Source organism: Monodelphis domestica, chromosome 7 (genome assembly GCF_027887165.1).
Source record: "Monodelphis domestica isolate mMonDom1 chromosome 7, mMonDom1.pri, whole genome shotgun sequence".
NCBI classification, from domain to species: Eukaryota; Metazoa; Chordata; class Mammalia; order Didelphimorphia; family Didelphidae; genus Monodelphis; species Monodelphis domestica.
The window spans coordinates 273,985,180-274,000,316 of record NC_077233.1 but is presented as its reverse complement, the minus strand read 5'-3'; the positions used below and the strand labels follow the sequence as shown (position 1 = coordinate 274,000,316).

Genomic DNA, 15,137 nt, shown 5'->3' with positions numbered 1-15,137 from the left:
AAGTTAGTGGGGGTCCACCACAAGCATATAAAGACTATCCCAGTGGAAGGGATGAATGAGAATGGTTTGTTCCCATGACCATGAAGACAGCTGAAATAGGAGCTGTGGAGTGCTTAGACCTGGGCCAGACGTCAAGGATACTGTGATAGAGACATGAAGAGAGAGAGGTTTTGCAGGACAAGCCAAGATGCAAGAGTCAAGGCTGGGGACCTGTCTGTCAATCAAGAAGAAGGTTCCAAATGGAATATTCCCAGGAGAAGAGGCAGTTGAGCTGGCCAGGGGGAGAAACTTGTGACTTTGTCTCTGGCTCTCTGGCTTTGGGCAGTTGAAGCTGACCAGGGGAGAAACTTTGGACTTTGTTTCCCTCTCTTGGGGAGTTGAAGCTGGCTAAAAAGACCCTTGGGGGGCTTGGCTTGACTTTGAGTTATTTGACCAAAGGAGGATCTGATTCTGTCTCTCTCTGAGATTTGACTGACCAACAGTTGGAGGAAAACCAGACCGAAGGAGAGATTTTGAACTTTGTTTCTCACTGGGGTTAAGCTGAGAGACCTTGCTAGCTTTGTGAAGAAGAAAGAAGATTTTAAACAGTTATCCTCCATCTCTCTAACTGTCTTAGAGTCACAGTTGTGACTGGACTACTTTCTCAAACTCTCAATTCACCCTCATTTTAGATTAGGGACATCCTCATCCCTCTTACCTCAGTTTCCCATCCTGTTATCCCAGTAAACCTCCTGATTTGAAAAGGAAAAAAACAGAGTATCTTTATAGTTCACTCAGGGGGGAGTGAAGAAGCCAAAGGCTTCAAGAACTGGGAGGTGAGGGAGACAGGAAGGAGAGGGTTGGAGAAGGGAAGGAGTGAAAGGGAGGAGGTGGTTAGGAAATAGATTTGATCCACTAGCTATCAAAAGAGATCAGTAGACAAACCCCAGAGCATTCCCCTTTAGCAGTATCCCCTGTGGCTCTATATCTCTCTATCTCTGTAAGTACCTCCACCACCATTGCAAATAGGCAGGTGTGTCCCCATACTTAGTAGCAGCTCTCTCTAGTCTGTCAGAGTACCATTGCAACAAGAATTAGTTTACACAGATTAACATTTCTGTTTCAATTGGCACCTCTAGTTTGACTTGAACCCCATCCTTTTAAGGCAGGAAAGAAAGTAACTATGTTCAAACAAGTGGTTTTTGGTGTGGTGGTCTTGGCAGCAATTGCTTGCTTTTGGGTATATCATATTCTAGATAGCAGGATAACCCAAATGGGGGTGGAAACTGTGGATTATGTTAGTAACATCACACTGACTGTTTTACAATTGCCATTTCGATGTGAATTGGTCCTCTGGCAAGTCCTGGCACAAGTATATGTAATCTTTATGGCTGTGTTGCATACTCTAACCCAAGTGAAAAAAGTATTTAGATTCATGGTTCCCCTTAAGGCAGAGAAGATTATGGCCATTGACAACAACTTAGACAAGATTATTAAGGCAGTATTTGAACAACTGATTAAGGAAAAAGGTCTAGATATAGTTATGGGCAAGGACGATGGACAAGCAGAGAATGCACCTCAGGAAACTGAAGGTAGCAATGAAAACAAGCATTGTGATCCTGAGAAAATCTGTCCGTTGAAAGAGGTCACCAAGCTAACCACTAATGCTGGTGTGATTCACTCAAAAGCCCATAGACAATTTACTCCTCAGGAACTGGAGTCCATTAAATGATGTTTCCCAAAATTTGTGGACAACCCTTTTAAATCCTTTTAAATCCCACAGGAGCTTAAACGGGCATTCAGGATCTTTGATCCAGACTTCGAGGATGTCGAATTCCTGTTATCAGAACTGTTCAGCCCCCATGAACAAAGGAAGTTTTTGGAGAAAACTAGGTCTGAGAACAATTTGACTAGTTGGCCAACTGTAGACCAAAGAGGGGATATGGACTCTGCAAATCCAACTAGCATGTCCTACCTAAAAAGGTGCAGGGAGGATATGATGCAAGCCATTAAGCAATGCTGTTCTAAGCCAAATGCATGGGCCAAATTTGACAAGATCAGGCAGGATAAAGGGGAGCACCCTGCCACATACATAGACCATCTGTCAGAAATGACAGGGTCAATCTTAGGGCTAGAAGCCGACACTGACGAGACAGCTGGCCACGTTCGTAGATAATTTCTTAGGGGATGCACACCCAATTTGAGAATATTTTTCAAGAGCTATTTTCCTAAATATGACTCAGTTTCCCTAATTGAATTGAGAGAGGCTGCAGGTTACCTATTTGAAAAAAATTCAGATCAGAGTAAGGAAGTCCAAGATCTGAAAGAAAAGTTAGAGAGGACTGAAAAGGATTTAAAACAAAAGGAAATCAAAGAAAATAAAAATTTGAACACAATTAGGACTTATACAAAACCTAGTTACCAGAAACCTAGTTACACCACCAACACCAGTGCAAAAGGAAACTAGGGAGTGTTTCTTTTGTCACCAGAGAGGACACTTGATTAGAAACTGCTTTTTGAAGAAGAAACATGAGAGTAATAACAGAGACAAACATAATGCAGAAACTAGGTACAAGAAATCTACTTGCTATTCACACTGCAAGTTAAAGTCCTCACAGCAAGCTCCAGACTTGAAGGGAATGCAAAAGGCAATAGAAACTGGAGCTAAGCCTAAATATTCTGATATGGTTAGTAAACAGTTATGAAGCCAGGCCCATAGTGTGACACTTGGAGATAACAATGAGGCTGCAGTTGTAAATAATAGAAAAAACTTGGGAAATTGGTGGAAGAAAGTGATTCTGTGAATGATAGCCATTGCAATTCAGCAAGAGAAAGGCTGAGACAGATTAAAGTTGTTGAGGCAGAAATTAATGAAATAACATCTCAAACTGCAAATGAGATGAGAGACTTTGATAAGACCTGCATAGTAACCACACAGGAAAAGTCTGTAAAGGAAATCCAATCATTCCTAGAAAACTTTTTCCAGTGTAGTGGATAATGGGATTGAATTATGTAAAAGAAAAAGAAAGAGTCACAAGAACTCAAGAAAAAGTTTGTGACTGATACAGAGACACATAATTTCAATTCTCTAAAGGTTACTGTTGATAAAGATGACAAGGCTATAAAAACATTCACAGATGAAGTCCCACCTAACTTAGTTAATTCTCCCAAGAGCTTTATGGCAGAAGTACCCTTAGAAATGACATCTAGTTTGAATCCAGAAGCTAGTACCTTCCATCCAGCAATTGAGTGTTATAGATAAGAAAAAACTAACTGATAATGAAGCTGACATTGCTTTTGAACACAAAGATTATCATATTCAAAGTGGTGGAGGTGACATTTCAGTTAAATTTGAAAGGCAGGATGGAATGGAATTCTTACCAACTGGAAAAAGCACCATGGATTCAAAAGGCAGGCTGGAAGTCAGCATTCTAGGGGGCAAAGGAGTATCTGGCCAAAGCGAAGGTTCATGTTCCACCGCTACTGAACTTCATTGATTCTGAAATAGAGAGGGAAGCTGATGATTTTGTGCAACTCTGTCTCATTTAAATCCAATTTATGTGCATGTCAAAAGACATCACCCTTGATGTCATTTTGGTCATCTAAGTACCAAGGACAACAACCAACCCACTATAAGTATATCAATGCAATTAAGTTATGATCTCTCTGATATCTTTATCCATTATGAATTTAAGTGATCTTTGAGATGATATAGCAAAGTTAAGACCTACTCTGGTTTCCTTTGTCTTTTTTGTACTTTTTGGTGATTTTTTGCTCCTTATCATTTCATGCTTACTCAAAGAAAGATGAGCAAATTGAATCTTATGAATTCAATGAAAGGCTGTTTTAGTTCTATAGATTATTTAAATATTTTCTGTTTCACTCCTAAAATGCCTCCAAATTGCCTGTTTGACATTTTGGATTCCTCTATCAGCTGCTTAGAACACCTTATCCTCTTCTTTTTCTTTTTTTTTTAATCAGAAAAGATTTTCCAAATTCATATACTTTCAGCATATGGGAAAAACTTAGACAATCTTTGTTGATATGTATTATCTAATGCTTATCCAGTTTTTATATTCCATTTTGTTATCCAATTTTTCACTAGCTACCACCTGCTGTTTGTCATATTTTTCCATTGCTTTGCTAACTCCCAAGTATTTCCTTTTATTGGCAGTCTCACCAACTGACAGCACAATTCTTCTTCCTTTTGTAGATAATTAATCATTGTTTCCTTTTCACCATCAGGGAAAATGAACAAATCTTCTCAGGCATCCATGAAGTGATGTCTCATACTTTTCTGAAATAATTTTGTTAGTTAGAAATAAACTCATTACAGGATAATGGCATTTGATGGAAAAAAAAAAACCTCTCACCCTGGATGCCTGTTAAGTCTATTTCTAAAAGCATGGAGAACCTGAAAATTTTTCGTTATTTGTTAAAATACTAAGCCTTTCAATAAGAAACACAAAATATTATCTTCTGATATGATTTAGGATAGCTTTATCCAGTTTATTTCTACAGTTTTGCTGGTAAGCAGGTTAGGTGGCCAGTGGTCATTATCCCGAATTTTAAAATTGATAAATAGATATGTTAAAAACAAAGTAGCTGGTATTAGAAGGCATGAGGACTCAAAGTTGGGGTGGAAATCACCCAGCCTTACATTTCATCAATTTTGCCTCCCTGTGTTAGGACATGACCTACTAAATTTTCATAATTCCTTTATGGATAGTTGGGGATATATAAGTTTTATAGATCTATGTTTCTACATAGATAAAGATGTGTGTGTGTGTGTGTGTGTGTGTGTGTGTGTGTGTGTGTGTGCGCGCGTATATCTATATACACCCTGCCCCAGCTCATTAGAATTTAGCAACGTAGAAATTTGTTATTTTCATTTTTGTTTTTGTTTGGTCAGAGATGAGGTGACGATTATTTTTAAAAAGTTGATTATCAAACATAAGTATTTTCATACAGGCACAAAACTCTATTGCTACCTCCATTATTAATAGAAAATTAGCCAAAAAGTCAAGCAGCCACTTTCGGTCCATCTGTGTACATTATGCTCTTCTGATAGATTGGACACAGAATGTGATACTGGAGTATTAATTCATTCACTCCCGAGCCCTTTATGAAATGCATCTGGCAAGTTTATGAGGAACCTTTCTCTATAAAATAAAATCTTTCCTGGCTTTTGTTTTCCTGCTTAGGAATCAGATTACTGATTGTCTGCACTGGCTGTGAGTATTACAAAACAATAGGAATTCAGGCTAAGAAGACACTAATCAATCAACAAGAATTTATTAAGTGCCTACCAAATTCCAGGCAAGTATGCTAGATACTGGAGAAACAAAGATGGCCCAAAGGTTAGAGTGCTGAGCCTAGAAAAACTTCTCTTGTGGAGTTCAAATCTGGCCTAAAGACACTCACTAGCTATGCAACCCTGGGTGAGTCACTTAACCCTGTTTGCCTCAGTTTCCTCATCTTTAAAATGACCTGGAAAAGGAAATTGCAAACCAGTTCATTATCTTGCCAAGAAAACCCCAAATGGGGTCTCTAAGAGTCAAACATAACTGAAAAACAACTGAATAACAACCAATCTCTCATCCTTGAATTTATGTGGGCAACTAGGTAACTCAGCGGATAGAGTACCAGATCTAGAGTTGGGAGACCTAAATTCAAACCTGGCCACAGAAACTTACTAGCAGCGTGACCCTGGCCAAATCACTTAACCCTGTTTGCCTCAAGTTCCTCATCTGTAAAAAAATCTGGAGAAGGGAAAGGAAAACCGCTCGTATCTTTGCCAAGTAAATCAAAATGGAGTTGGAAATTGTCAGTCATGACTAAACAACAACAAAACAGGCATCTCAAACTCAACATGTTCAAAACAGAACTCTTCCCCCTCCCCAAACCCAGCAATGTTCACATTTTCCCTATTTATATTAAGGGTACCACCAGCTTTCCAGCCATCCTCAACAGCTCACTCCCTCACCCTACCCATCCATTAGATTATCTCCTCTGGTCGCTTTTACCGGCATTTCCTACTTTTCTGTACACACAGTGTGCCACCATCCTAGTTCAAGCCTCATCACCTCATGGCTAGACTATTGGAATCAGTTCTTCAGTGGTCATAGTCCATAGCTTTAGAGCTATGTGGGTCCTCAGAGGTCATCTAATCCAATCTCCACTTTTAATAGATGAGGATCGAGAGAACTGATCTGTCCAAGGTCGTAATCGGCAAACCTAAACTTTCTTATTCTATGTCCACTGCTTTTCTCGTGGTCTTTCCTTGAGCCAATGCAGCCTCTCTACAGCTACCAAAATGATATTCCTAAAGCACAATGTTGAACATATTATTCTCCTTCCCAGGAAACTCTGGGGGTTCCCCACTACCTTTAGAATCAGTCACAAACTCCTTTCTTTTGCATTTAATGGTTTTCACAGTCTATCTTTCCAGGCTAATTCTATATTACTCTTCTATATATGGTCCAGTTAAGTGGCCCTCTTGCTCCATCTCCCGTCTCTGTCATTTTGCACAGGCTGTCCATCCTCCATGCCTATAATACTCTTCTTCCTCACCTTCACCTCTTATGATTCCTAGGTCTGTTCAAGCCTTGTTTCGAAGCCATTTCCTCTATGAAAATGTTCCTGATCCACCACACACCCCCCCCAGCTGCTACTATGCTCTATTATCTTGTTTTCATTTTTATGGACTCATATGTAATTATACATGTACACATCATATCTTTCAATAGAATTTATGCACCATAAGAGTATGCACAGTTCCACTTCTAAAAAAATCCTGAGCTTCCATCTTAGACTCAATACTGTGTAACAGTTCCAAGGCAGAAGAGCAGTAAGAGCTAGTCAATGGGGATTAAATGACTTGCCCAGAGTCACATAGCTAGTTCCCTTTTCTTTATATCCACACCATCTGGTACAGCTTGGCACATAGTAGGCACTTAATAAGTGCTTGATGACTGCTTCAGTGATGATCCAGCAAAGGAGACTGAGAAGTGTTAGTTGTAGAGTCATAGATAGATGAGAACTGTGTCACCAAAATCCAGAGGGAAAAAATATTCAGGAAGAATGAGCATTCAATAATGCTAAATGCTGTAAAAATTTTCAAGAAATGCTACAATTCATAAAAGGCCATAGAATTTGTCAGTTAAGAGATCATTAATAATCTCTTTCTTAATAACCCTTATCTTCTATCTTAGTATCAATTCTAAGAAGAGCAGTAAGGGCTAGGAAATCAAGATTAAGTGACTTTCCCAGGGTCACACAACTATGAAGTTGTCTAAGATCAGATTTGAACCCAGCTCCTCCTAACTCTAGGCCTAGCTCTCTAGCCACTATGCTACCTAGCTTCCCTTGATGATCAGTAACTTTTTAGAGAACTCTGTAAGTTTAGTGATGAGGCTAGAAATCAAGCCATCTAGAAAGAGAGTAGAAATGAGGTTGTTTGTAGATAGTTTGGGGGGTTTTTCCTAAGAGTTTGGGTGTGAAAGACAGGTGGAGATAGTTACAGGATGATGGTTTGAGGGGATAACGGACCCAAGTGAGGGATGGTTTTTAAGAATGGGGAAGATCTGAGTATGTTTGTGGACAGCAGATTTGGAGCTTATATGAGGAAAGACAGTGAAAAATAGCACACAATTGAGGTGGTGATCATCAAATGGAAGGAGATGTTATCAAAGGTAGAGGAGTTGACCTTAGTGAGAAGGGCCATCCCTTCATCAGAGACTGGAGAAAAGAAGACAGCTTGGGGGTCTGATATAAAGAGATTTCAAGTCTGTTAGGAAGATCTCATGGCAAATGGCCTTTAATTTCTTGATAATATGTTGAGGAGGTGGTGTGGGAGGCTTAAGAGGCAAGGTTTAGAATAGCTGCTATTGGGAGTTTAGTCTTTTTCTTTATTAGACTTGTAATGTCAGTGGTATCAGAGATTCCTGATGGAGAGCCAGTGCAGATCAATACCTTCTCTACAACTTAAAAATTCCAGAGAGTTTTCACTGGGAGATTAAGTTATTGGTCCAGGGTCACACAACTAGTATGTGTCAGAGGCAAGGTATGAACCACCTGTCTATCTACTATTACTCCATGATGTCTCTAAATTAGGAGGAAAAATCAATTAAGGAGGAGGAAAAGTATAGCCTCCCTGCAAAGCCAAATTCAGATTCAAGGACATAAATTTGTTGTTGATATTGGTACAATACTGTGACTTCCTCTAGGGCCATTCAACAGCATATGAGTGGAAGAGAGTAGGCAGATGGTGGGAATAATCTAGGATGGATGTTTGGCAAGACGTGAGTGATAATAAGAAAAAGGGGACAAAGGATTTGAGAGTAGATTAACTGGCAAACTGTAAGTCAAAGTGAGAAGGGAGAAAAATAGAATCAATAACATGAGAATACTTTCCTCCGTGAAATTTTCAGAAAACAATGCCTTTTGTGGTACTTCTGTTTATTCTTTAAGGAAACATGATTCAAAAATCAATTCATCATTGGCATCTGATTCTTTCCAGCTTCATGCTTTGTGTGAGAAGGAAAAGTCAAGAAGGGAAAGTTGATCAGCTAACCATATGTAGTATCTTTAATAGAAGTTACAATTTAATTCAATTTAATAAATATTCATTAAGAACCTACTATATGCCAGGCACTGTACTAGGTGCTGGGGATACAGATTAAAAAAAAAAAGAAATGTCTCTGCCCTTGGGGAGCTCCCAATCTAATGGGGGAAAACAATGCAGAAAAGGAAGCTGGAGGGGGGAGGACATACACATTGGAGTGTATCTGCAGGGACAAGGCAGAGTAAGCTGAAAGATCCGAATTCTGCCCTCTAGAAAAGAAAGCTTGGGGAGGAGTTGAGTGTTTCTCTAATCAGAGGGAAAAGGAGGCTACAGGAGAGGAGGGCATGAGTTGGTTACTATTTTGAGGTTTAAAGGCTGTTAACAGCATAGTGATGAGATTTGGAATCAATATATTATTCTAGGGGGAGCATATTGTTCCCTGGAGTTGAAATCAAGCAGAGCTACAGATGGAAAGCAAGTGAGTTACAGAGGATGCCCAGATTATTTTGATCCAAATGAATTTTGCATTATGTCTTCTCTTGTGCCCTCTGCCCTAGTAAAGCACAACTACTTGTTATTCCTCACTCATACTTGACCTCACTTACCTATGAATCATTACTTGGGCCATTAACATGCCATGACCTCTTCTTCCTACCTGCTAAGCCATGCCTTTCTTTCTTCCTTTAAAACGCTGTCATTCTCTTTTCTGCTAAGTCTTTCTAGAAAGATTTCACCCAGCTCCCCATTCATACCTCTCCTACCTCCCCAAGTACTTAACTATTACAATACACATAACAATGTAGTAGGTGTTTCTGTCACATATATTTATGTATCCCAGGAGTGTATTTTCCCAATTTCTCTCCTTTACTTCTCAGCACTTTTATGGCAAAGAACATCAAAACAAGAATTTTCTCCTTCCCTTAAGGTGTTCCTTTTTATACTCCATCAAGTACTGTACCTGGTCAGTGCTCTATGTCAAGTTGTTGGCTGACCAGGGGATTCGGAGTGGTATGAAAAGGGAAACTTGCATTTTCAGTACTCCGGTATAAAAATTAACCCCTTTGATAGTTAGTTATGCCTTTCAGGAAGCTATTTTTGCCAACTCTAAATTGGCTTTAAACATTGCCTCCCAGGAGCATGAAATATACTCTGGATTCCATCAGTATAATTTCCTTTAGTCTCCTTTAATGTGTAAAGGGTGGCAGAGCAGGGTAAAAAGAATGGTACATTCTGGAAGGAAAGTTCCCAGCAAGGGAAAAAATGACAGGTTTCATTAGTGACTCAAGACATGGAATAATGCCTGTGGGGGGAAAGGATTTACATCATCTTCTTGATGACTCTCCACCTTGAGTTCTGCACAGCAGCTTCTAAGGCATGGATAACGTAAAAAACAACACTGTCTCCTCTGCTGTGGCTAGGAAACCTGGCTTGAATTCATGCTAGTTCTAAGAACCCTCCCTACTTCCAAGAATGCGTGTGGTGGGCTTTTCCTCTTTCGTTACTTATCATTACTTAAATGTGAAAACAAAAAGGCCCCAACCAGAACCAAAAAAACTTAGCCCCAGTGATAAACTAGAGCTTACATTTTTCAACAGCACATAAAATGAAGAGGAACAGGGATTCTCATTCTGACAAGTGTGGTCATGTAGGATTGGTAAGTCAGAACTCAGATGGAAAAAATGACACTATCTAATCAAACGCAGTGAAATACAGGGGCTTTCCACCCCAACCAGCTCTGCTTCGCCTTTGTTATGGTGATATGCTGGAAGGTTGTACTGAAACATTATCAGTGTCTATTTCGCCCACTTGGTTAGTGATCACGACCAATAAGAACAAATGCCAGTTTTTGTCATCTTAGAACTGTTCTGCTCTATGCATGACCACCGACTAAATATTTAACTCCACCAAAGTTTATAATAAATGTATGTCAATAGCATGGGTATAGGGATGGATGTGTGGATAGAACTGTCTATACCTATCACTGTCAGTGTTCCAAGGGGGGCACAAGCAAAACCTACAATAGATTTTAGAGTTAAAGAATGAAGAAAGGAAGACTTTTCTGATATATCTGACAAAAAGAGATGGAGAAAGTCACCAGTCGGTTGCAAACAGGAAGAGAGTACTTGTGGAAGCTCTAGCTGTCTTGGTGATAGGGAGCAATTAATGAATTAATAGAGCTTTAATGTAAAGTTCTATTTAGAAACATCTAGGAACTATTTGGAATAGAGTCTGAAGCAGTGGAAAGACCACTGGGTTCGAATCCTGCATCTGCTGTTTGAACCTTGCCTTTCTTTCTGTCTTATATTACATTGGGCAGATCATTTCATATCTTGCAGCTAAACTTAATTTGATTCAATTCAAGAAGCACTTATTTTGAACCAGCACTCTTCTGGATGTGGGGAGGGGAGACTTCAGAGAAAAACATGAAATAGTTCCTGTCCTCAAAAACACATACCTTCTATTGTGGGCAACATGTATACAGATAAATAAATATAAAATATATGCATTTAAACCATGTGGCTCAGAATTCTTAGGAAGAGTTCTTTCTGGCTCTAACATTCTATGAGTCTATATTTTCATAATTTACATGGCTTCTTGTGACCCTGGGCACAAATCATGACTTCAGAAAGAATGAATTATAAACTTCTTCAATACATACAGGTATTTATTATTTCATCAGCATGCCTTTTGCTTCCATCAGTGCATATCAAAACTCAGTGCCATTTCATGAGTTCGAATAATTCATCACCCATTTGCCAGCCTTCTATTGAAAAGCCTCTTTGTGCTTAGCTAGCCTGTTCTCAAACAATAGACCCACAATTCATCACTTATTCAAAGCCTGTCCAGACAGTCAGCAAACATTGATTAAGCACTTGCTGTATGCCAGCCATTGGGGTAAGGAGACTACTAGAACCTGGCAGAAGTTGGACTGAGCTGGCACAAGAGATTACAAATACAAAGAATTAACAAAAGATTCTTGAAACAATAAGAAGCTGCAGAAATGGATCACAGAGAACTGGGATGGTCAAAAGAATCAGCATATTGATAAGTAGCAATCCAGCCTTTCCTTGAAGAATTTTTTAAAGTAGGAAGAACACAACACCTTTTGGGATAGTCTATTTTGCTTTTGAATAGCTCTAATTATTATGAAATTTTTCCTATCAAATTTAATTTGTATGTTTACAACTTCCACCATTTGCTTTGGGTTTAACCCTTTGGTGCCAAACAGAACAATATAATCCCTCTTCATGATAGTCCTTCAGTTATTTGACCACAGTTATTATGCCTTCCCCAAGTCTTCTCCTCTCTAGACTAAGTAATGTCCATGCTCAGTTCCTTCAACTGATCTTCACATGGCGGGATTGATAAAATGAGACTTTTTTCCTTTTAAAACCCTTACCTTCCATTTTAGAATCAATACTGTGTATTCATTCCAAAGCAGAAGAGGGATGAGGGCTAGGTAGTGGGGATTAAGTGACTCGCCCAGGGTCACATAACTAGAAAGTGTTTATGGCTAGATTTTATCCCAAGACATCCCATCTCTAGGCCTGGCTCTCAATCCACTGAGCCACCGAGCTGCCCACTTTTCTTTCTTTTTTTTTCTGCACAAATTTTTTTTTCTTCTGCCATTCCAAAGGAAATTGCTTTCCCTATTCCTTTTTCCTGGGCCCTAGTTCTCATAAAAAATAATACTAAAATACCCAAATGAATATTTGCTTTCATCTATTTAGATGTTCCCTCCAGTGTTGCTGATCTCAAATCCATGTCTGTCCATCCCATATCACTTTTTTCATATCCTCTCATAAATTTACCACAGTGGTTCTACCTGGTGTATTGGGGGCCTTATTTACTTACTGGTATCACAAAGATGGCAATAAAGCCCTTGGGCTCTCCACCTATTATCCTTCACTCTTGCCACATGAGCAGTTCAAGTTCATTTTCATTTTTAGTTTTATACTCTTAACATCCTTCACTCCATTTTTTCTTCAAAGTTTTTAATTTATTCTATATTGTAGCTTGCTGACATTTACCCTGCACCTTTTCATTGCCCTATGTGTAAAATTCATTTTTCATTCCTTAGAGACGGTAATGTTCCATGACTCACAGCTATGCAACAACATTGATGAAATATTAATATTGAAATGATGGTACCTTTGTTTCCAGGAGAAATTTGAGGTCATGAAAAGAGCTGTTCAATTTCCTGAAAGCAATTTGGTTCTTTTTCCTCATGTTTCATTCTGGACCCAACTCATCCATTTCTGCATGTGTAGGTGTGTGTGTGTGTGTGTGTGTGTGTGTGTGTGTGTGTGTGTGTGTGTGACACTAATCTAAAAGTAATATATATATAGTTGGCCCATTGAATTGAATTTTATAATCTTAGCAATAGGCTTTTTTCATAATCTTTTTTCCTATATGGATGGTTCTTTCAAACTTTTTAGTGGTTACAAGTGTTCTTACAGACATCACTACAGTTTTCCAAGGCTTGATACAACCCATAAAAGGTCATCTGCAAATAGTGAGCTCTTCATCAACCAAAGGAAATCTCTTAAATTCGGACTCTGTACTGGATTTACTCCATGATATTGTTGAACATTTTTGGTCAACATACATGTTCCTGTTTGTATGTTTCACTTGATTTTTATGATTCAATAAGAGATAATTTTGTTTTATACCCTTCAGAGAGTCTTGAATCATACTGGCTATGGCAGCTAGACAGCATAGTTGATGATTGCTAGAAATGGAGATGATGAAATTCTAAGGGAAGATCTTTTCTTAGACACTTCCTCACTGTGAGACCCAGGGCAAGTCACTTAATTTTTCTATGCTTCAGTTTCCTCAACTGAAAAAAAGATTTAAATTTAGGGTTTTATGCTAATATGAAAGTTATAAAGTAATATTGTGGTCCCCAATTTAAATATATTATAGCTTAAGTCAAAATGGCTTTTAGTAGCTTTATTTTACAAAGAGTTAGGAAAGAGTGAAAGTGGGAAATGTAGGAAGAGACAGAAAGTACTGCCTAGCTACAAATACCCTAAGTTTAATCCTAATGTCTCTAGACTGCAAATGGGAATCCAAAAGCGAATCTCACCAGAATCAAAAATCCTAATTAGGAAGACGAAATCTGAAGAGGTAAGAGACGCTGAAGAATCTGCTGAGAACCTTCAGTGCACATGAGGCTAAGACCACCAAGAATCTCACCATAACTCATGCTGAAGAGAGTGTCCAACCAAAGCACCAATGAACAGAGAAGGTCTCCTTGCCAAAGAACCAAGGAAGGAATCACTACTCATCATTGCAGGATCCAAGGGAAGCACCTCTTCAAGCACCAAGGTAGGAATGACTCCAAGCCAGAAGATCCGAAGAGAGAAGTATCGCATCCAGAAAGCCAGGACCTTTTTATAGTCCTTTTTCTACATCATTTCCTGTCTCTTCCCCTCTTTACAGGAACCAATCAAAGCTTCCAAATTGCTTAGCCCCTCCCAGGACTGGGCAGTCCCCTTTGGAGATGAGAGTTTTTGACTTGTGAGCTCTTCCACCTAGTAACTGGTCAAGTGTTAAGTAGGGGTGTTTTCAGTTTTTGATTGATTAAACTAAAGGTTGCTGATTGTTAAATTAGAAATAACAGAGAGAGATAATTCTATCTTCACAGACACTTCCTCACTGTGTGACCCTGGACAAGTAACTTAATTTTTCTATGCCTCAGTTTCCTCAACTGAAAAATGGGGTAGCTGGCTTTTGATATATTCTTGCTCCAAATGTATCATCCTATCATTTTAGATATCTTGTTGGAGAGTCTTTAAGGTGGTGTTTTCTCCCAAAACAAATTAGATAAGTCTGATTCTCTTTTATATACATTTGGCATAATCCATCTGATTTTCCTTTCTTTGTTCTCTTTAATGCCATTGCTACTTTCTCTACAAGAATATCTGAAACTAATGTTACATGTGGTGGTTCTACTGTACTTGACAGGGAAGAAAAGTTTTAAAATTCTTTGCAGAGGATCCATACAACAGACTTTATACTTTCCTTACTTTTCCCAGCATCTTTAAGGTACTAAAGGAGAAAAACTGTTTAATTACTATCATTCACTCCTACAATGTGAGCTGCCCCTACTTATCTTTAGTTCTTCATAAGCACCGTCTATTAAAATGTTTGTATTAAAAAGATAGTACTTTGCTTTCATGAGAGGCTTCACATTAGTGAATATTTTGTGATTTCTCAAAGGCAACCCATCCCACTCTTCTCCTGAAGTTCAGGAGTCCTGGTACTTATCTGTAGTTGCTCATATAAGCTGTTGGAGAAACTATAATAGGGCATAGACCCACATGAATGTTGAAATTTGGACAATAGACATTATTTATCCACTTGATATTTTCTATGTACATGGAAAGGTAATACTCTTTTGAGTGATTACAGATTTCTTCCAGGAGTCTCTGTAATGTTCTGTGGCTTGATGCAATTAATACAATCTGTAAGGAACATCTTCATCATCCATAGGGAATTCCTCTATCAAATTTCCTTCATAGTGGCAAATTCTTCTGGCAAGCATCTATCTTCCTATTTTATGCCTTAATTGATATTTATTATCAGA

The 15,137-nt window shown here is 38.7% G+C and overlaps 1 protein-coding gene across 2 annotated transcripts in view; it reads left to right on the top strand.

Annotated features, from left to right (window-relative positions):
* The window catches only part of AOPEP (aminopeptidase O (putative)), a 524,226-nt gene that overhangs the window by 287,471 nt on the left and 221,618 nt on the right, over positions 1-15,137 (top strand). The window lies entirely within an intron of this gene.